This window comes from Ammospiza nelsoni, chromosome 13 (genome assembly GCF_027579445.1).
Source record: "Ammospiza nelsoni isolate bAmmNel1 chromosome 13, bAmmNel1.pri, whole genome shotgun sequence".
Classification (NCBI taxonomy): Eukaryota; Metazoa; Chordata; class Aves; order Passeriformes; family Passerellidae; genus Ammospiza; species Ammospiza nelsoni.
This window is the reverse complement of record NC_080645.1, coordinates 7,733,578-7,755,789: the sequence shown is the minus strand read 5'-3', so window position 1 is coordinate 7,755,789 and position 22,212 is coordinate 7,733,578. Positions and strand designations below refer to the sequence as shown.

The following is a 22,212-nucleotide window of genomic DNA, read 5'->3' as shown; positions in this document are numbered from 1 at the left end:
AGAAGTTAACCCAGTATCATTATTAGTACCATAATACAGACTGAGCAACCTCCACTGCTCTAGCTACTTCCCTCCTTTGGATTTTACCATAAAATGCCTCTTAAAATAGCTCGGCTATTTTGAAATATTCTTTACTGTTTTAAAGATCAAGCATTCAAGCATCTTTTTTTTTTTTTTTTTTTTTTGCTTGAACACACAAAGCTATATGCCTGTGCCTGCATAAATGGACATGCTATGAGATAAATGAGCAATAGGAAACCCAAAACAACTTCTGGATTAGAATTTCAGTCTTTTGTTTGGTTGGTAGTATCTATGGCATGCTAGGGGCTTTCCAAATATAGGAGTACAGTTTCTGGCCAGAACTAGCTGCCATTTTCTTATTGCAGTTGAAAAATGCCAGTTCATTAGTTTGCATCAACATGCTGCATCTTTGAAGGATTTCTCAGGTCCACAATTGAATTTCTGCTCAAAATGAAAGAGTTGCATCTCTGCACTTCATTATGAACTGGTGATTATGGAATGCACCTGGGTCACTAGAGAGCTGGATTCAGATCGTTCCTCTCTATCTGATTTAACTCAGCTTTTTCAAATCAAGTTTCTCACTCATCCCAGGTGAGTGCTTTAAAAACACACTTTGGCTCTTCTTTTTAAGTTCCTGCTTCAGGCTATTCCAATTTGAATAATCATTTAATTATTCAGTGGGTCAGAAGAGAGCTGACTCTTGGCTTGGGCACTCCAGTGTGATGTGAGAGACTGAACCCAACTGGTTCCTGTTGCAGAGTCCTGCAGCCTGCACTCCTGAGGATGATGTGGTGAGAGCAGTCTCATATTCTTACTGTTGTCTTGCTGGCTTTTCCTTTTGAAAAATTGCAAAAGGTGTCAGGTTAGTCCCAGAGGAGGGCAAAAGGAAATTCTAAAGTCTTCAAAGAATTTGTGATACTGAAAAATTCTTTCTTGCATAGTTCACAATTCAGCTGTTATAAAAGTAGTTGGTGATGGAGTGCATCTTTATAATCCAAAAATTTTCATCTCAAAATGGAGTTTTGTTGCCATTATTTTTGTTGGGTGGGTTGTGTGTTTGAACTCAATATTCTTACATGCTCCTGAGCTCTGAGAGAGTAGCTCTAGGAGGTGTGATGGGTGAAACATTAACCCTTTCTCCTGGTACTGCCTTGGACCTTGTGCAGCACAGAGCTTGCTGTGGATGGCTCTCTGGGAGTGCTGGGAGGAGGAAAGAAATGCTGTATAAATGCCAACAAAGGCCTGAGAGATGCAAGGGATACTGCACTTGTTCCTTCTCTCAGGATGAACCTCCTCTGAGGTGGAGAAAGTCTGTGAAACTGGCAGATTTCTCTGTCAGGATCTCTTAAAAAGCATAGAAGAAATGTCTTAATCTGTAGAAGGGGAATCCACACAGGGAGGAAATCCTTCTTTTCTTAGAGATAGAAATACTCATTTTGATAGCTTCTGTTTGCTCTGTCTTTCATTCTTAACTTGTCTGGCAGCACAACTCTGGCAGGATCCATGCTGTATTGGTTGGTTCCCCTCCTGGCTGCTCTGCAACAGTGATGGATGGGAGCCAAGGGAATAAATATAGCTCAGAGTTCCAGTAGTAACCCCCTGCCACACTTCTACACAGAAACTGGGAGGTCACGGGGGGAGAGGGGATGGCTCAGGTCTGGCTTCAGCACAGAGGGAGTTTCTGTGCTCCCCGAGGAAGGGGAAAGGTGCTGCAGAAACCCACTCCTGCCTTTGTTCCCATGCAGAACTGAAGGGATCTGTAGATCTATTTTAAAAGCATCACCATTGGCTGTGCAGTTTCCATGTGAGTTTATTAAATGTGGACATTTTTTTATATGTAAAAATAACTTCACCATTTTGTTATTTCCTTTTACGTATTTCACTTTGGTTGGAAAAATGAAATCAATCTAGTCAGCTTTTCATCAGTTTCTCTTTGGCTGTCATGCAGTTGCACAATGCTGCAGTGCTTGGCTAGCAAAAATGTTTACAACGAAAAATTGTTTTCAATGGGATTAAAAAAAGAACCATGGAAACATTTTTATTGGTCTTCAATTTTTGTGTGATTTGGATTTTTACAAGACCTAAATTACATCAATGGTGTGGCTCTAATTTGATTTTAAGATTTTACTCTATTTTTATATATACTTGCAAGGTACAGACAAGGTACTGCTACTATCTTCTGTCACAAAGTACAAAAAATTCTAGCTTATTTCTTTGCAGCTGATTCAAAGTCCTTGGAAATCATGAGCACCTTGAGTTGACTCTCAAGAGTTTGGGGTCACACCTTCCACCTGTGTGTAGATACCTGTTGTAAGTTGGTTTAAGCAGTCTTCATCATTTAGAACAGCTCTGAGTTTATTTCTGATCTATCAATGCTGTGAGATTGCTACAGCTGAGGTGAATCTGGGGATATGTCTGCAACCCTTAAATACCTTTATTGCAGCTGGCACCTATAGAAATCTCACATATGGAGAATATATGAAGTCAGATCCTTGGAAGTTTAACTGTAATAAAATCTTAGGAGTAAAATATTGGCTGACAGTTACCCTTTGCATCAAAACTCTTAAATTATTTTTAAAAAATATGCTTGTGATGAGTGTTGAGTTAGTTTGGATTTTAATTTATTTTGCTTTACAGTTTAAGTCACAAAAGGCTCTTCTAGGGATGGCGTGAATTTGTGGATATTTTCTGAATTTGTGGACTGGGGCAGTCTGGGGAGGCACTGCACCTCTCCAGGGCCGCTGCCACTAAAAACAGGGAGGAATTACACCCTGAGCTGTTTCTTACACTGCCTTTGTACCTTCATCCAGTGTCCCTCAGCAGCCACCATGAACCTACCATTGGAGTGAGGAATGGGGCCCCTTGGGTACCCTTTGGAAAGGGAAAACCTTTCTCTTAGAGAAACAGGAATTTCATAGGGCCCAAGCTTGCAGATAAAAACTCTTCCAGTGTTTTTATGATCAACATTCACCACTGAGTTCACTAATTGAAGACCTTAATGAATGTTGTAATGATCAGGTCTGTTATTGTCACTGATTCAGTATCTTGTTTTCAGGTGTGAGCTGGCTGACTCAAATTTAGTTTTCTCTCTTTCAAGTGAAATCATCATCATGCAAGCAAAGAAAAAATCACCACAACCCCCCCCTGCTCTATAAATATAATATATCACAGCCTCTTTCAAACACCAACTGTTGATTGGCTACTACCCATGTCATGATACTAAATCATTGACTTCAGGCTATTAACCTTTTGCTTACTGAATGCAACTTCTGCAGTGAGCTCACATCTACCATCTAGTTAGCCAGAACTTGCATTTGATGAGATAACTGCTGTGGAATGGAACAAATTAACATGCAGACTTTTTCTGTGATATTGGGAAAGGTATTGAAATTTACAATTTACAAATAACACCAGCTGGATTTGAAAATGGTTTACACATGTATAATCTGTAATGTAACACAACTTTCATTCTCCTACTCTGTAGCTGGTATAAAGATCTAAAAGCAGATTTGATGCCTCTGTAAAAATAGTCTGGCTAGTCTATGTTCTTCAACTGCATGACACTTATTCATGGACCTTTTTTAGAAGAAAACATCTCTTTTCAGAATATGTTGATGTTTTTAACCATATGAGGACTATTTTTATGGGTGTGTTTTGCTTTGATGAGGTTTTCTGTTGGGAGATTGGGTTTTTGAAGATGCGATTAATGATTTAAGTCAAACAAAATGCTACCTGTTGGATTGCAAAAACCTTTTCTTTTTTGTTTCTCCTTTATTAATATAGATTTACAAATAAGTCTTCAGAAAAATTTTATTGTTACTTGTTGTTATGACGCATCATATATCTTTTGCTAGTTGTGCATTCTTTTCTTGGCTTTAATTATATTGTGGAGCAAATGTTTTGTCATTTAAAAAATAGCATGGCACGATTCCATCATTTCTGAATTAATAATGAAAATACCCTTGAAGACCCCATCACTTTTTTCTCCCTTTAAGATGCCAATAATCTCTGCCCCTTTTTCTCTGAGGCTGGTGGTGGAGCTGAGCACAATAAGGAAAGCAGAGCTAAGTGGAGCAGGAGCAGTGGCTTCCAGCATGCTCCCAGCTCTGTGTGCAGCTGGCAGGGCAGGAGCTCTTGGGGCAGGGTCTCTGGGTCAGCCACAATGCAAGAGAAGCATGACAGGAGAAGCTGGGCTGGCAGGTAGAGGGAGAGGTGTTGCACATGTCTTTCATACTGGATTTGAAGATTTTTCCTCCTTTGCGTAATTTCTTCAAATTGGAAATTGGTTGAACAAAAAAGGGAGGAGCAGGGAAGTGTCTTGAACATTTTCCATTCTCTGTTCAGATGTGTGTGTGGTTTTTTCACACAATTATCCAGAAAGCATCTGTGAACAATGGAAGTTCTGCTCATTAAACTGAAAGATCTGCCAGGCTTGGAAGCCATTTGTACCTTGTTCTGCTTCCCATGTGCACCTGCTGGGTGTAGAATTTAGTCCTGTCCAGTTACTTGCATTTAGGATTTGCCCTTCCTTAAGATCAGCATTTAGTACTAGGGCAGCTTTTATATATTGAATAAGGATCATTTATTCCTATAGAAAGAAGAGAGTTTAACGGCAATGTACAATCAATATGCAAAAGCCTACTAAGATAATTTGTATTCAAATGTGCACAACATTAATTCTAAACAATCTTAAGCCCTTATTTTGTCCAATGATTGCTGGACATCTAAGTCAAGAAGGCTCTTCTAACTTATTAGTTTATTATCAACAATATTGCCAACACTTAAACTCTTCAATTAGGTAACCCAGTTACCTATTATTCTATTAGGGCTTGCTGCACTCTGAATAAAGTCCATACTGAAACATTTCTTGCCTTAGCACAGGTGCCCCATCCTTCTATGAGCAGGTGTATGTGGAGTTTGTAAAGTGTACAAGGAGAATGTAAATAATTTAGTATTTTATAAGATGTTTGCATGCCTGTCTTACAACTGCATAATATGAAGACACCTATAAAAGGTATAAATATAAATAGGTACAAACTTGTCTTTGAGAAAGTGATATGACAAGAGTAAGAATACTTTAGAATGGTCACATATTTTTATTATTAAATAATACTTTTTAATGCTTTATACTTTTTTTTTTAATTTAATACTTTTTCCCCTTTCTTTACATGCTTAATTTTTCTCAGGAAGGCTGTATGTTAACAAAATTTTCTGTAGCCTATAGGAATTCTTTTGTTTGTGGGGAGGATTGTATGTACCTTCAGCTGTGAATAATTTGTGGATATAATTTGTTTCATGAGCTCTCTTTCAGATTTTATAAAAAAAGATATTCACACACATGTAAGGACTGTCAGTTAAAGCTGTTCAGTGCCAAACTTTTCTGGTACAGTGCTGTGAATCCTCCTGTACTGCTTCAGCTGATCTCATACTGAGCATTTCTGGAATAGCATTTGATCCTGACTTAGTGTGGAAGCAGTGGTATTGCAATGTGTTTTAGTTGTTTGGCTAATGCTGGGTGTCAGGTGCTAAAGCATTTCTGTGCTGAATTGGGTCTTCTGCAGTTAGAAAAAGTCTAAGTAGTGAGAAATCCTGGACACAATTCAGTTAGGTATTACAGTGTTTTGAAAATCTGCAATAAGCCGTATTACCTTCTTGTTTTTTATAACTTTTTTATCTCTGTTGTTCCCATCAATAATCTGTGATTTCAAAAATCATGTGTGGTCTCATAATTGTTTCTTAAATTGGCTGGAATTCCTTTAAAAATGTGGTTCAAAGGAAGAGTTGCTTTTCATACTTTAGAATAGCTGTGGTCTTGAATTACATTTAGAAAAAGATGTATTAAATATAAACAAATACAGTGTTCATGTAAATGTTAATTAAGCTCACATCACAGAACTCTGCTTTTTTTTGTGAAGAGCAGGAAAATTCTTCTCATTTTCTTGTTCTTTCCACCAAGGCTTGTCTGGCACCATTCCAGCACCACCTTCCCACAGCAGGATGACTTCAGACACCCCAGGGGACGGGGCTGTTCCCTTGCCAGGGCCACTCCTGGCTCTGAGCTGCTGGGACTCTGGAGCAGCTCCTGCCAGGGGCGCCTGGCTGAGCCCTGGCCAGCTGCAGATGAGGAAAGGTGAAGGCAGGGGGCTTGGAAGGAGTTTTATACCTCCACAGCCAGGTGATGGAGGCAGGAAATGCATGTGGGGAGTGGCCAGGACAGGCAGGAGCTGGAGTGGCACTGCTCATTCCCCTGTCAGAGCTGGAGCATCAGGGATGCAGGGGCTGCAGACCATGGGAGCTCCAGCTTGGAGGCCCAGCTGAGGAAGAGGAAGATGAAGAAAGAATGAAATAGGTTTTTATTGTGTCCCAGGACAATGCTGTCCTCTGTGCATTCAGATCAGAGCAGCCCACAGCCATACAAAATAGCTCTTACACTCTCACAGGTTGTTCTGTTGAACTAATATTTGCTGTTTCAATTTTCTTTGCAGACCTTGATAGCAAAGTCACTGCTCTTTCCCTTCTCATTGGAACTCCCAGTAAAATAAGAGATCTGTTCCAAATATTGAAGAATTAAACCTAACGGAATGAAAAATTAACATGCTAAATATCATAAGTAGCGATATAAACAAGGTGCTATGTCATTTTGCTTGCCAAAGACTGAGCCCTCTTTTGTCCAAAACCAGATTATGTTCTTCATCTCTCTAATGGAACTATTAGAGAATTCATATTGGAAGCCAGGACCTTATTTGTGATGCTCCTTCTCCTTTGGGGCTGATATTGAAGCACAGGCACAGTATAAAACTTCAGAAAGAAGGCAAATATGAGATAGTTTTAGCCCAGGATTAGCAGCTAGGACTCTTGAGTGTCATCTGGACATTGATTATTTGTCAGATAATGCAATTACATTTAATGGAGGGCACTGCTCAGGAGTTACAGAGTTTAAGTAGCACGTTTGGGTTTTATGCACTGCACCATGTTCGCAGTCACAGCGGGAACATGAGTGACATTTGACACTACTGCTCCAAAGCAGCTGCACGCCACTGAAAATACTGAAAACCCCTCAAAATGCCTGTCCTGCTCTCCTTGCTCCCAAGCCTTGTTTGTGCTGTCCCTGAGAGGCGGGGGCTGCCCCAGAGTGGTGTTGGAGGATGCTGTCACACGTTGTGTGCCTGTCAGGGAGCTGACACACTGGCTATTGACTGTGACATGTCACTTACATGAAGCCATGCAGGGCTGCTGCAGCTTGGGGCACTGCACAGGTTGGGGAGGCAGCAATTGCAGTCTGTTTGCTTCTGTGTGACAGACACACCAAGAGGCATGAGAGTCTGAGCAAGGCCTCACATTTCAGGGTTTCTGCATTCCTGTTAACAGAGGAAGAAAAGAATGATGTGCCTAAGATGGTTTGAAATAAAACAGAGAAGAATCCTGTCCCTGTCCTCACATGAACCCTGGTAATAACAGGGAGGACTCCACCATTTCTTATTGCAGTGGATAAGGAGTGATTAAATAAAATTCTTGCTTCTGTTTTCCATATTGGCCTTAAAGTCTAAGAATAAATCTTGGCTCTGTTTAATAATGGGGACTTTTCCCACCGAGTTCACTGGAACCAAGATTTTCTCTTAAAAATAATTGTCAGCTTTCCTCCTCCCATGGTCAGGGTCCCATGAACATTTGTGTTCCTGAGTCATTCCAGTGATCCTGAGAAAACTCTCCCTCTCAAAAAGCCTAAGGCTGGTAGGCTGACATGTGGTTTTCTTCCATGGCAACGCCTGTGATCTTCTCTGACCCAAAAAATGCCCCTGAATCTGAGGTGATCAGACAAGCCCTAGGACATCCTCTGAAGCTCTTCTAGGCAGAGCTGCTGTCAGGTCTGGCTTGGACATACCTGGATTTGAGTAGGGTTCCTCAGGTTGTCACCTGCAGACATAAGAGCTCCTGACTCTGCACAGTAGAATACAGAGAAGCCCTGCTGATCAAATATCACAGTGGAAATGCTCCATCTCACAGAAATGAAAACATGATTAAGTATCTGAACTTGGTTTATTCATGACAAGCCAGTATTTAGCTCAAACCTTTGAGTATCAAAGGGATGGCCTTGACTTCAGTGACACTGAAATCGCCAAAAACTGCATTTGCATGTTCCATGCTGGAAGGGCCTTCTGAAACTGTGCCTCAGTTTGCATGGCTAAGAGTTAAGGTGTTCCAAGAATAGCTGCCTTAGATGGGGAATCTACACCTTTTATCTGAACTTCTCCTTTTATTTAAACAAACACACCCAAACCCTCAGGAGCTCAGGTAAGGCTGAGCTTCCAAAACAGTCCTAAGAATTTCAGCTGGAATTACACAGAGGGCTCCAGCTGGTAACTGTGTTTTGAGTCTGAGCAATCCTAGTTTGACTGTTACTGATTGTACAAGCAGCAGTAACAGATTTCAGCAGAAACCAAAAGGGAGAGATGAAAGTCCTAACACAGCTTCTTTCCCACATGCCTCAGAAATCCCAGACTGTGTCTTGTCCCATCTGTACAACTGAGAATTTTTTCTTTTAATGGGAAATTAAACAGCACAATCAACCTAAAGAACTGAAGTCTACAAAATGTAGATGGGTATTTGTATGTTTAAGTTCTGGGAGAATTTTGGTAATTATGTGCATAGTTTTGAAATCCTGAGGATGTCCAGCAGTGGCAGAGCGTGTGGATGAGCACTGCTGTGGTGCATGCAGATAATTCATATTTTCATAGGACTTGATAGTCAGCATGGGAGTAATCTCAGACTTGGCTAATGAAAGTGGCTGCACCTGGTTGAGATGCTGCTGGAAGCTTTTCTCTGTCAAAGATACTTATGTGTGGGTGCTTCCTACTTTATCAACCTCGTCCCTTCCTTATGCCCTTAGGCTCAGTTGTGTTAAGGAACTGAAACACTTGAGATCATCACTGTTTTGGCAAAAGCTGGCTCTGCATAAATGTGAATGTCTCTGAAGGCTGCTCTTGCATGCAAAGTTATTTGGTTATTTGAAAATGTTTTTTAATCTGGTAGCTGAATCATTGCCTTCGTAATCTGTAGCTTAAGTTCTGTGTAGGTTTTATCAATAAGAGCATGACTTTACATTTTCCTTCTCAGCTCTGCCTACATTCAGAGGGCTTCCATATTGATAGATAATTTGGATGTTGATTCCATGACAGTTGCCCCTTGGTGGAAAGGTTCTAAAATCAGTGTGACCTGCAGGAACACCAGGCACCCTGTGCAAATGGAAATGTGCCGTCCTCAGCTGTCAGTGCAGTTTGCAGAGAAATGAGCACATGACAGCAATTTGAATGTTGAACCTTCTTTAATTCAACACATCATTTGGTTTCAAAATAGTTAAGTAAATTGTATTTAAATAATTGTAAACATTCCAAATAGTCATCCAAAACAAATTGTACTTTGCATAATCGTAACTTAGGAATAAAATATTGCAATATAAATCAAGGAAGAGTGAAAAAAAATTGGTAAACAAAGAAAGTATGTTTAAATTTGTTCACATACTTATCCTTTGTAGATATTTTCCTTTTTTTTTTTGGTGGTTATTTAAGGTACTGTGTAAAATTTCAGACTAGTGTGGGTTAAAAATACTTAATATCTTTTTATTGCTCTCTATTCCTTTGAATATTTATTTTCTGAAACTTGAAAGCTGTGTGCGGTATGACTTTTGCAGTGCAAAAGGCTTTTCATTCCATAAAGTGCCTAGAAGTTCGTTATGTGATCAGTTATATAAATAGGCTTATTGTTTAGAATGTGTCTAAAATGAAGCCTGTCCTTTAGCCATTTTTTCCCTCTTATTAATTTTTTAAAGACACATATTTCAAACCCAAACAAACCAATTCCAAAGGGTTTAATTTTCTTCTGTTTCTCCCAATTTGTACAGTATGTTCTAACAATTTAACTCCAGTTTGGCTAGTGGGGAGTCTTTCATTAGAAAGCATGCTGTAGCTAAACATGTATTTTTTGTTAAGAAATAGTGAATGATATAAGAATTGTAAAGGACATCTACAGCATAATGACAGTTATGTGTTTTTCAAAGGAAAATGCAAACAATAGGTAGAAGAAAGTAAAATCAATAAAAGGACATTGTATGAATATATCTGGTCCATTAGTTACAGTGAGATCTATTCTGTTCAATCTGAAATCACATTCAGCTTATGAGGTGGATAAATAAAAATGTTAGGTCCCAGTTATGTAGTCCTTTCTCCTTTTGAACTTAATGGCAACTTTGGATGAAATGGGACATCAGGATTAAAGCCCAAATTAGTCATTGTGCAGCATGATTTTCATCACCCTCACTTCCAGACAGGTTATTTCCATCATGTAAAACCACTGAGGAATGTTTTTGTTGCATGCTTAGCTACATTTCCAGTGCTGCAGAGGGAAAAAAGTCAGGAGTAGAGCATTCTTCAGCTATGTGCACCTGTTCAGTTTATACCTGAAGGTGTCTGCTGGAAGTTTGGTTATCTAACTTCAGTCCTCCCTTCCTCCTGTTAAAACCATGGTGGTGTTTGGGTAGAAAGGTGTCATGAGAGGTTCCAGGTCTACTGTTCCCCCAAACCTAAAAATCTACTAGGGACAACTGATTTCCTCCCTAGGATTTCTGATCCCTGTGTGCCAATTGTTGGCTGATTAAGGTCAATGATAGCACTTATTCAGTACTTTTATCGACTTGGATCATGTGATAGAAGCGATTGATTTAAGCACAGGATTGCTAATTTTCTATTGTAGCCATTTCTTCTACAGAGCCAGGTTTTACATTATCAGGAGTTATTTATTCTGTATTTAAAAGCAATCCATTTTTTCCCTTACAGGTAGGAGTGCCATTGCATACATTCAGAATTACATATTTCACTTGTGGGAGATGTTTTTGCCAATGTTGGATGCACCCTTTGTTTCCAGAGATCTTTGGATAGGCTGGGATTTCAAATAGCAGATAATAACATGCAGTGTGTATTATTGATGTTGTCTTAATTGTCTTATTGACAACTCACTTGCACTTGAAGAGGCATGCTAATATCAGACATTTTATGAGATTGCATATATTTTCATGACTGGGAGCCATAGCCACAAAATGATTTCAAAAACATGCAAGTATTACTCATTAAAACATGCAGAATTTTAAAAATGCATTTTTGGATCCACATTCGGTATCACAACTGTTTGGTTTTGTTAACCTAGTCTCTCTCTTTCCTTTACCAGTCCCTAATTAAGCTACGCATCGATATTTACCATGGAATTGGCTCCCAAGCAAAGTGCCATGCACCACTACCATCACCTGAAAAAAAGAGCTTATAGAAATAGCAAATTATATGCCTGCAAGATACAAGAAGATGGTCATATAAAGGGAAAACACAAGCTATTTTCTTCTCCAGTGGCAAGGAGGGGATGTTGAAGAGAGCATATATTGCATGAGGCTTAAAATTACAAAAGTCTAGTTATAAGTGTACTAATTGTGGTTACTAATTTGCTCCTGGTGAAGTAGGTTCATTAAGATGTTGGAATAGTTTAGTTACTGCTGGTCTCTTCTAAAGACCTGTGAATTAACTTGTGACATTTCTAAAATTTAAAATCAATAAAGCTACAGTATGTATCAGCATCAGCTGACAGATGTAGACAAGTATTAAGGAAAATCTCTTGCTGAGAATGATTGTAGCCTGAAGTATTCTATATATGAATGATCCAAGCATATTTTATATTTCTCCTTTAGAAAACCTCTAGTTTGGACATCTGGGTCTCTTAATGTGTCTGTCAGGGTGAAAGGACCAGTTGCTGACATCACTTCTGGCAATGGAGATTCCTGGGAGCTGGTTTCCTTTGTTGCTCACAGGGCTCCATCAGGGGCTGTTTGTTTCTACTCCTGTTTGAAATGTGAACCCCTGTATTCCTGTATTGCTGTGAAACATGCACAGGCAGAATTTAATGTAAACCCTGCATGTCCTCTCCACCTTGGACTTTTCTGCTTCATGTTATTGTAGTGGATTTGCTGTAGAACATTCAAAGGAAGGAGATGAGTTTTCAGGTTGGCTTACTCCTCCTAGTGTAAAAATCTTTTGTCTTGGAGAAACTTGAGCTTCAGTCCAGCTCTAGTCACTGATACCTTGCCATTTTTTCCTTTTCCTGTAATACTGAAGTGATTGTGAAGAACTGCAAATGAATTCTGCAAAATACTTTTAAAAATTGGCAATTGTTTGCACCTGTCTTCTAGTTCCCTTCAGCATGTATTGCATTACTTTTGCTATTAATCTTTGTCATGCATCTTGAGGCCAAAGAACTTGGAATTCTCTTTTCTAAATGGGCCTCTGTGATCAGGTGTTTCATTAAGGATCTTAGTGACCTTCTAAGTTTTTGCCACATTTATACCACTTCAATTTCACCTCAATAAATCAGAGGAAGGTCTAACTCTTGGTATTTCTGTAAGTGGGCAAATGAAGAAATTTTATATCATATGTAAATTTATAGCATTGAATTGTTTTTATGTGCTGGAGTGCCCTTTTAGATAAATAATATAGATTTGGGGGCAAATTCTGTCTGGTGGAATTGATAACTGATAACATATGGCTCTAAAGTATCTGAATCCAAAGGTTTCATCATTGATCTCTAGGTTCTTGTTCCATATTTTCTTTCTATCCACCTCTTTTTTTTTTTTTTTTTTTTTTTAATTTTTTTCCTTTTTACCTTCACAGAGGGAAAAGAGATGTTGCGGGGGGGAACAGGGAATGACAAAGGTTCCCTATAAACCCTAATTGCAGTTCTGGGTGCACAGCATCCACAGAAGTAGTTTCCAGTAGGCAGTGGTGATGAACAGCTCAGAAGTGACCTCTGCATTGTGTTACCCTGCATTTTGAGTGTGTGGATTGGCTCCATCTGAGGATCTTGTGCTTGATTTCTAAAATAGATCAAGTAGTGTATGCCTGGAGCAAAAGGTGTCCATCTGTGAAATATGAGCTTGAATGACCATAATATCATGAGAAAAATGGATGACACCTGAAAATTAAATTTGTTGATAAAGCACTGGACAGAACTTCATTCTTAATTCTTTTTCTGACTTTGTGTGACCTTGAGAAATTCATTGAGAAGTGATTTTTACAGGTGCTGGAGGCCTCTTGATACAAATGAATCTTGGGGTTGCATCTGGGGCACTAATCACCTCTGAAGCTCAGACAGTGCTTGCATATCTGTTTGCCAAGTGGGTAAAAGGATTTCTGCAGCCTTTAAGAAATATTATGGTATTATTGATGAAAAGTATATGAATATGCTTTTGTTTAAATAATTTTCTTGGAAAAATGAAGAGCATCTGGGCTGTCTGAAAGTGTGTAGATGGAGGAAAGTCTTGTATATTTGCAGGGAGGTAACTCTGGGAGGTGTGAAGGAAATGCACTTGCAGAAGGCCAGTGTCCCTCCCTGCCCTGCTGCGTGGTGCTGGCAGTGAGAGGTGCTGGTTATGGAGGCCATGTGAGCCCAGGTGCTTGAGGTGATCCATTTTCCTCAAAAGATCCTGGTACCCACTGTCACTGGGGTGATGTTGGAGGGTACACCCTAACCCTCACTGAAGTACAGACTGCAAATCTGTCCAGTCTGCAGTTTGTGTGTTGTGCCACCTTCTGTGGCAGTGTGGTCCCAAGATTACTGATGTTTGTGAAAGAAGTATTTTCATCTTTCCTGTGGAGCAGCCTCTCTTCCTCCTTTATCATATTATTTGACCTTTCTGATGCCTCTGACTCTGGTTCATTCTTTCGCAGGACAAGGCCAGAGTGGCCCACACTGTGCTGGGCACTGTGCACCAAGGCTTTGTGCTGTGGCAGAAGGGTGCTGTCCATTCTGCTCTCAATGCCTCCTAAACCAATGCCTCAGGCTGTCTTTACTCTGTGTAGGTTACTGAACTGATGATTCCAGAGGACTGTCAATTGCAGGATCTCTTTCTGTGCTTATGTGCCTTTTCCAAATTCAGTGTTGTTGTACGTGGCTGTTTAGATTGCTTTCCCCAGATGTTAAACCTTCCCATTTTTATGTGTTGATACTCATCTGCCACATATTTGCTCACTTGCTCTGGCTGGACTGAAGCACAAATTCCTCACCCCAAGTTTACCCTGCAGCCACAGCCTTTGAACTGAATGGCTCAGTCAGTGATTGCTCCTGTACCAAAGCAGATTTTCTTGACCCTTTGGGAAGTTGTTTGAGTTTGAACCATGCATCTCAAGAAGCCATGAAGTAGTTTTGTCTTTGATACTGTTCCCCAGAGGCATTTCATATCTTCATTTGACAGTTTTGCTCTTGAAAGTACTTCTGGTTCCTGGTTAAAAATCATGGCTTTGGAAAAGCTGGCAACAAGAGGGCAAGCTTAACTCTTCAGCTGAATGGATTAGCCATGGAAAGCAACTTTCCAGTTGGTTGTATTTCTAGAGAGATACACTTCAGGTTTCCCATGTGGATGCTTTGATGGAAGAGGTCCCTGGTAAAATGATTCAGCCAAGAGGTCAGTTTTCAATTGCTGTAATATCTTTTTTCTTACCTACTTTTAGAGGAGAGAAAACAGGAGTGTAAATTCACAGTATCATTAAATGCCATAAAAAGGTTGAGTGGTCTTTGCCTATTGATCTTTTAGAACTCTGATTCTGAACTTTTTGATTCCCAAGCACACTGAAGCAGTTGCTCCAGGTCAAAAGTTTCAGTTTTGTCTGCATGGGACTGAGAACTCTTGGATGGAGAAGGCTGCTGGGAAAGTCTTGGAGGAGAGCATATCAGGCAGTTGGGTATTTGCTAGAAGAGTGAATTTTGATACTTCTCTATTTGGTTGTGGCTCATGTTGCTCTTTATAGCCTCTGTCCATTGGCAAAAGAGCTCACTTGCAATATTTCCCATGCTAGGAGATGATGAGAGGTAGAGTCAATATTACCTGCCAGGACCAGTGGGGCACAACATGCTCCAGTTACATCACCTTCTATTTATGAATTGTTACCTTGGTTGACATGGATAAGAGAACCAGCACCCTCCAGCACTGAAGCCTTTAGTGTCTATAACATCAGTAAGAAAGTCTAACTGCTCTAGTTTTAGTTATTGCAGTTGTGTACATTAGGAGACCTTAAGGGGAGACCTTGTTTGTGCCTTTGAAAATAATTTTCTGGTTTATTTGTGTTGTAGAAGTAGCTCAAAGAAATAAAAGTACAGATTTGTTTAAGGTAAACCAAAATGAAATGTTTATGATGATGTGTAACTTCTCTAGTGTTTGCAAGACAGGAATCATTCATACTCCCTCCTGAAAATGGACCACCTAGTCCAGTTCTATTCACTGCATTCCTATAATGTGTTATCCAGTTCTGGTTAATGTTTGTCAAAATTTTAGATATGAAAAATTATTGAGAAAACAAGTAAAAAAAATAAGACACTTTAAAATATTGTTGTGAGGTCAAAGAGGTGTTTTAATCTCTCCCTTTTTTATTGTTTATCCACACATGCTGTTTCCAGACGATCTCCTCTTCCCCAGACTAGGATGTCTGGGCTTGTAGTTAAAAGTGTGAGACTGTTGGTGGAGGGGTGTCTCCTTACCTTAATTGAACTGAAGTTGCAGGGCTCTTGTAGCACCCACAAAATGATCAGTAGTCCTCTGGCACTTCTGCCAGTGGGACAGACCATGGGGTGATGGGTGTTTTATGCTTAGAGAAGTGCTGACATTTGATTTTTCTGGTAATTCCCATATTGTTATCTAAAAGAAAAGTTGTGGCTACCAAACTTTTAAATTGGCTGGCCTAACCCAGTGGAAAACAAAGACCTTGGTTCCAGAACTGTGATTGCATCACTAGATGCCTCTGAAAGAACTGATTGACTGGCTGAGTAAAAGATAACTTATCATTCTTACCATTGCATCTCCTGCTGGGCCTTTGGTAGCACTCCAGAGAGCTGACTTCATCTCCACTGAGGGATCAAGGTTAAAAGCTCAAGAAAGTCAGAAACTTTAGAGTTCATTGACAGGAGTGAAAGGGTGAGAAAGGCTGGAAGATGGCAAGAGTTGCTCTTGAGGGTTAGGGAAGAAGAGGGCATGCTGTTGTGTGCTGTTGTGATGTTTGGCTGCCCCAGAGGTTGTTCAGTTCAGCTTCCATTTGAGAAATCAAAGTTACCCACTCTGTTGAACATTCATGTCATAATTAAGTGTGAGAGTGTGACCTTTAGTATTCTAAAAAAGGAAAAATTGTTACCTTAAGGAATTTCCCATACCTTGAACCAGAACAGAATTCATGTCTGTGTTCTGGAATTATCTGGGTCCTTGGAGACAGAGATCTTCCTGAAAATTTAGTGCTCAAGGAATCTGCGTCTTTATCAGCTCTAGTGGTTGTTTCTATGGTTAGACAAATTGGTGACCTTTTGGAGAGCATCATGTTATCAAACAGACCAATCAACTCTTTAGCAAATGTAAAAGATTCATCTTCATTTAAGTATCTAAGTGTAGAATGAAATTGAATGTGTGTCTAATGCATGGATTTTGTATTGCATTTGCCAAAGACATCATTTATTTGGTGTGTCTAATTCTTGGAAAAATAATCCTCAGAGACATAGGACTTGATTTCCTGAGCACAGCTATTGTTGCACTTCGTAATGAAAAATAAGTGCTTGGCCCTTCCGGGAATCAAAATGTGGATGATTCAAAATTAGCCTCCAAAATTTTGAGCATTCTAATATGAATGGTTAAAGTATTAAAATTGAGACTATCCAGAGCAGAAAGCAAGGGTCCCCAGTGTTAAAATGCATACAGAGGGACTAACATGCACACACACCACACACAAAATTAATATAAGGGATTAATATTCAGCTGTGGTAAGACTGGAAAATATGCACTGTGGAAAGTAGGGGAGCATGTCTTCAAAGGTTGGTTAGTGCTTAAGGTGACAGAAAATTAATGCACGTGAATGACAGTTGTTCCTGAGAGAGTCATCAGATGCAACTGTGAAAAGTCTCCTTTCCTTGAATCCCACTTTGGTTGAGGAAGTCGTCGTGAATGTTTGATAGAACAAGATGGACAATTGCCCCAGGTAGGTCTGAAGCTTGACCTCTGCCACGAATGGTTGCAAGAAGCCATTTTCCACAGTGCTGTTCCATTTAATTTCTTTGCAGGATGACACTGGAATGGCTAAATCTTCAGTTCCTTTGTCTTGCAGCCCTTTAGCTCTGTTGCTAGACCTAAGGAGATTAGGGATGCAGGACATAACATCACTATGTACAAAGTTTGTATCAAATAAAAGGATTCAATTTTCTGCCAAGTTGGGGTTTAACCTCTCCTAGATCCTGAGTTGTGCATAATTAATGTATTTTCAATATCTTTCAGCATTTGACTTTCAGAATTCTCTCTCAGAATTAATCTTAAAGATGTTTCAGTATTCTGCCTTCAGGAAGACAACTTGCTTTTAGCTCATGCCATAATTTTTGGTTTCAGTTTTTGGATGTCATGTATCACTCTGATTAAATGTCTCTTTCTTGCAGAAGGCTATTCTCACAGGAAAAAAATCAAGCTATTATCTAACAAATGTGTGGCAGTTAGTGCTAGCATGGGCTAGTATATTTTTAATGGCAGCAATCTCTTCCATTTTGTTGCGTGTGAACAAAACCTCTTGCCTGCTTTATATCATCAAAGAGCTTGTCCAGATTTGGCGGTTTTAGATTGGGTAACATCATGATGGACGAGTTGACAGTTCATTAAACCAAAGATTTTTTCCATCCACAATAGTCTGTCTTCTGTGTATTTACTATTATTAAAGCCTGCACAATAGCATCTGTAAATAAGACATGCCTTTGCTCTCCACTGTGTCGACTACTGATGGTGGATGCCTACTAACAAAAATAAAGCTAGGGTCCTGCTGAGCTAACTTTTAATTCAACAACACAGTGTGTATAAGTACACTAGTGCTATTGTGAAAGAATGGCTTTCTTCCATTAAAGCAACATTACTGCCCCTGATACTCCTGCCTGTCAAATACACTGAGGTTCAGAACAGTTTTGTCTGTATTTGCAGCAGTTCAGGACCCAAGCTGGTAGTAGGTAGTACGTATGACCTGTGCAGTTTTACATGCAGTAGCTAGCTTCCTAGCTTGTTCAGCCCCTGTGATGTTTGGGATGTACATTCTTTGAAGATTACTTCCAAAGAAAGGCATCCAAATCCTTAATTCGAGATTCTGTCTATTCCTGTGGTGTTTACATTCCAGTATGGCAGAAGATCACTGAAAAAAGAAAAGATGAAAATGCACTTTAAAAAAGGGCTTCTCAAAACAGGTCTCCTTCAAAGCATCACAGTCCTCCACCTCCTACCCTCTTTTAAAGACTGGGATTAATGTTTTGTGCAGGGAAAAATATACATTAGCAGGCAGCTTTGCAGTTTGCCCCAGTGCTCTTGCTGGAGAGCCATCCATGGCGAAGCCCTGGGCGGCGCGTGAGCGAGCTCTTCCTGCTGGAGCTAGGACATTTTTTATTAACACAGCTGCAAAGTTACTCGCTTCTGTTTTCCTCTCTGTTATCTTGGTGCTATTGTTTTTACTTGCTACTTAAAAACTACAGCCTCATCATCTTCCACAGTGCTTGCTTGCTTTTTTATTTTTTGTCCATTTCGGCTGTATAATAAAAGGATCAAATATTTAAAATTGCTCGCATGTTACTTTATTAAATGCATTTGTAGGAGAATGGGAATATTTACTGTGTGGCTTTCTTGTAGCATTGAAGCTTCCAATTGTTTAGTTTTGAATTCACTCTACTTAAAATATGCAGCATATTTTTTTATTTATTTTGTGTGAATATGGCGTTCATTAGAGGGCCTAATAACAAAGGCTAAAGCTTGGCACAGGATGCCTGTTATGCAAGCTTTCCCACACGCAGCTCTGCCAGTACCCCTCAATTCTGACCTGCAATAATACCCTTGCTATTCTAGTCCTGGGCCTTGCCTGAGCAGCGGCTGCAAACTGTGTCAAATCATGTGTGTGCAATTTTTGTGATATAGACAAATGAGACCTTTAAACTCCTTTTTATTTCTAACCTTACAGTAAGTCATAGGTATTTTTAAAAACAATTTCAGCAAGTAATTTCTTAATAAACCAGGTGCAATGGCTGTAACAGGAGTGGTAAAAAGAAATTGATGAACAATTTCAAGATATAGTAAACCCCTGTGTTTGTATGGGAAGGTAATGATTTAGAAAATCTGTACTCTGCTGCAATTATTGTTAACTTTAAGAAATTTTTAACACACCTCTGGCGTGAATGGGATTCTCTCTCTTTTTGTGTTTCTAGCAGATATTTAAGAGATGCAGACAGATGAGATTTTTTTTTCTGGTTTATGATTTATCTTAATAAAGATGGCATCAGACATTCAGTGATCATTGTGGTATAGCAGCAGGAGTGAAAGGATCAATTCCTTGAAAGGATTTAGGCCCCTGGAATTCTGAGGGGTTTTTAAGCAATGTTAAAAATTTAAGGGAACTTTAGTAACTAGTGAATGATCAGCAACATGTGGTATCTAAACTCTGATGGTGAGCAGGCTTTAAATGCAGACAATGCAAATAAGCATTCCAGCAAGCAAAAGAGATTCACCTACACATATGCAAGTACTAAATCCCAGCAAAACATTAATTTTAAGATTAAAAATAGCCTTTCTGCAACCCGAGCACCTATGTAATGCTGCTTCTGTCCTTTAAAAAACAGTTTTATGAAGGAGCAGTTGAGCCAAAATTGAAAAAAGGGGGCATGTAGCCTTTCAGGCTACGATGATTAGTATTAAGATGAGTTGCACTTTAGCTAGGCTGAAACTTGTTCGTAACAGAATGTTAAATACTTACTGAAAAGAAAGATTATGTCTATCTAGTTACACCATTCCTTGATATATGCACCATGTCAGAGTGCCATTGTCTCCTGGGTAAAGACTGAGAGTTCAAATACCCACTATCTCTCCCCTGGTGCTCCAAATGCTCTGCTTTGAAGTTTTTATAATCCATCTGTCATCTTCTAGCAGGGAGGGCACATGTTCTGTACCACTCAATTATAGAATTCTCTTTCGCCAGCTACAATGAGACAGGAAAGAATGTTATGGGTGGTTGAGAGAAACTGTCAGATATACTAAATTCCTGGGATTCATATGGATGATGTTATTCCAGTGTAGGAACACAGCATGTGTTATTGTTAAAGTGTATTAAGGATACATCTTGCATTGTACCATTTAAGCATTTTGATATTTGCATAGTTTTGTTGCTATTTGATTCATTTAAAATGCCGAAGCAGCTAAACAGTCTGAGGTTTCATAATTTCATTTGTTTTGGGTGGCAAAAAGTGACCAAATATGCATATATTTTGGAATATCAGAAATTATCATTATTTCTATTACAACAGTGAAATGGAAATTTTTTTTTTTTTTTTTTTGTGTAAGCATTGTGGAACAGTGGAAGTGTTTATAGACCGGTAATATTTGCCATACCAATTGTTTGTATTATGATATGAACTGAAGGCCTGAAAATTATATGTGCTACCATCTGGTGAAAACAGGAGTAGCATTTCATTACGTGGAGCATATAAACAATAGCAGCAGTGTATTCTGAAATTATAGTTAATATTTTGCTTAAAGAAATCTACCTTATAGGGACCTAGCATGCTTGATAGCACTCTGGATTTTCATGTACTCTGTCCCTGGGGTGATTTAATTTGTTGTCTTATGTGAAATGAGTTTGATGAGCTCAGCTAAGTCTCTTGTGGATATTAATTCATGGTGTAAGAGATCCCACATAGTTTTGCAGAGGCTGGCATAATTTTAAAATTGTGTGGTTTGCTCAGAACAGGGTCAGTATGTGTTGTAACAGAATTTATTGGAATACATAGATTTTCAGGGCAGATTTGTGGTACCAGTACTTGAAAATGGTTTTGTTTTTTCCATTTTTTTTTTACATAAATGTATAGTCTGGCATGAGTTGAGCAGCCCCCCTCAAATTCAGTTTCAAATGTACCTCTTTATTGGCTCCCTTTAAGGCTCCTGAAGTGGACCAGAGGCTGTAGGAGTCTCCAGATGGTGCAGACCCCTTCGTAAGCTGAAATCAAACTCCCACAAACGTGTTCTGAGCAGTCAGCAAGACAACCTCTTGCTCAGACTGTATCTGCAGTATAAATACCTCCTCCTGTTCCAAACAAACAGGAATCCTGCCATATCTGAAATCTGGCAACTGCTTTCAAATAAAATTTACTGTCGTGGCTTGCTATTTTGCAGCCTGTCTCCTGTCTGTTGGGTCCTCCAGGATGATGGGAGGGCTGGGCAGTGAAAGGGGGATGTCCCTTTTAGGTCAAGGAGATAAAGGGATTGCCCAGCAGCCAAATTCTGGTAAACTGATCCCAAATGGGTTTGCGCGAGGAACAGAAGGCAGTATCTCTGATTATCTGACCTGGGTTGGTTACAGTAAAAATGGAAATAAGACTTAAAAAAGCTCCAATGGAGAAATGTAATAAATTGGAGAAAGTATGATCCAAGATAAGATGGTCCTTCCCTTTCACCTTGTGGGACCAGGACAGCGGTCAGGAGCAGTTTTTGCTGCATTTACTCACTTGGAGCTGGCGGGTGTTCCTGTCTTACTCTTCTGCACCAGCTGCCACCACCAGCTTCCTGATGCCAGTATGGGTAAATTTGTAGAATTGGACTCTCCCTGGCCAGTGTTCTCTTCAGGGGATGTGCCCACAGGTGTCCCACAGGGAGGCACTGATGAAGCCCTGCTGAGGAGAAGGCTGTGAGGTGCAGCCCTTGGTGGCAGAGCTGTACTTCTCCAGGTGAACACGTTCCGTGAAGAGGTTTATGCTCAGAGCTGGGCTGTGTGCAATGTCCTGTGCATGGGCTGGTGAGGCTCAGCTCTCCTGATTTTGCTTGAATTGCTCACCCTGACCATGTGGGCACAGCCCCCGTGTGCTGTGTGAGCTGCACCTCCCAAAGCCTTTCAGCTCCAAAACTGCCAGACCATTTTTAATTTTTGTATTGGATCTTTCAGTCTTCCTTGCCTATTGCTCCCATTAGCCACGAGTGAGCTGAAACCTAAATCTGATCCTGTTGGTAGTGCTGACACTGGACACTGAACTCCAGGGGATGGAAGCCCACTTCTGTTTTTAATTGTATCGCCTACAAGTGCCAGATATTTCCTCACTGTATTTATATAGCAGCCAATGCAAGTTTTGAAAAAC

At 39.8% G+C, this 22,212-nt stretch overlaps 1 protein-coding gene across 1 annotated transcript in view; it reads left to right on the top strand.

Moving 5' to 3' along the window:
- Positions 1-744: 744 nt before the first annotated feature.
- ZNF536 (zinc finger protein 536) overlaps positions 745-22,212 on the top strand; it is a 331,239-nt gene continuing 309,771 nt past the window's right edge. Inside the window, exon 1 of the mRNA XM_059481763.1 lies at positions 745-812. The gene's annotated coding sequence lies outside the window, so the exon portion shown is untranslated. The remainder of the gene's footprint in view (positions 813-22,212) is intronic.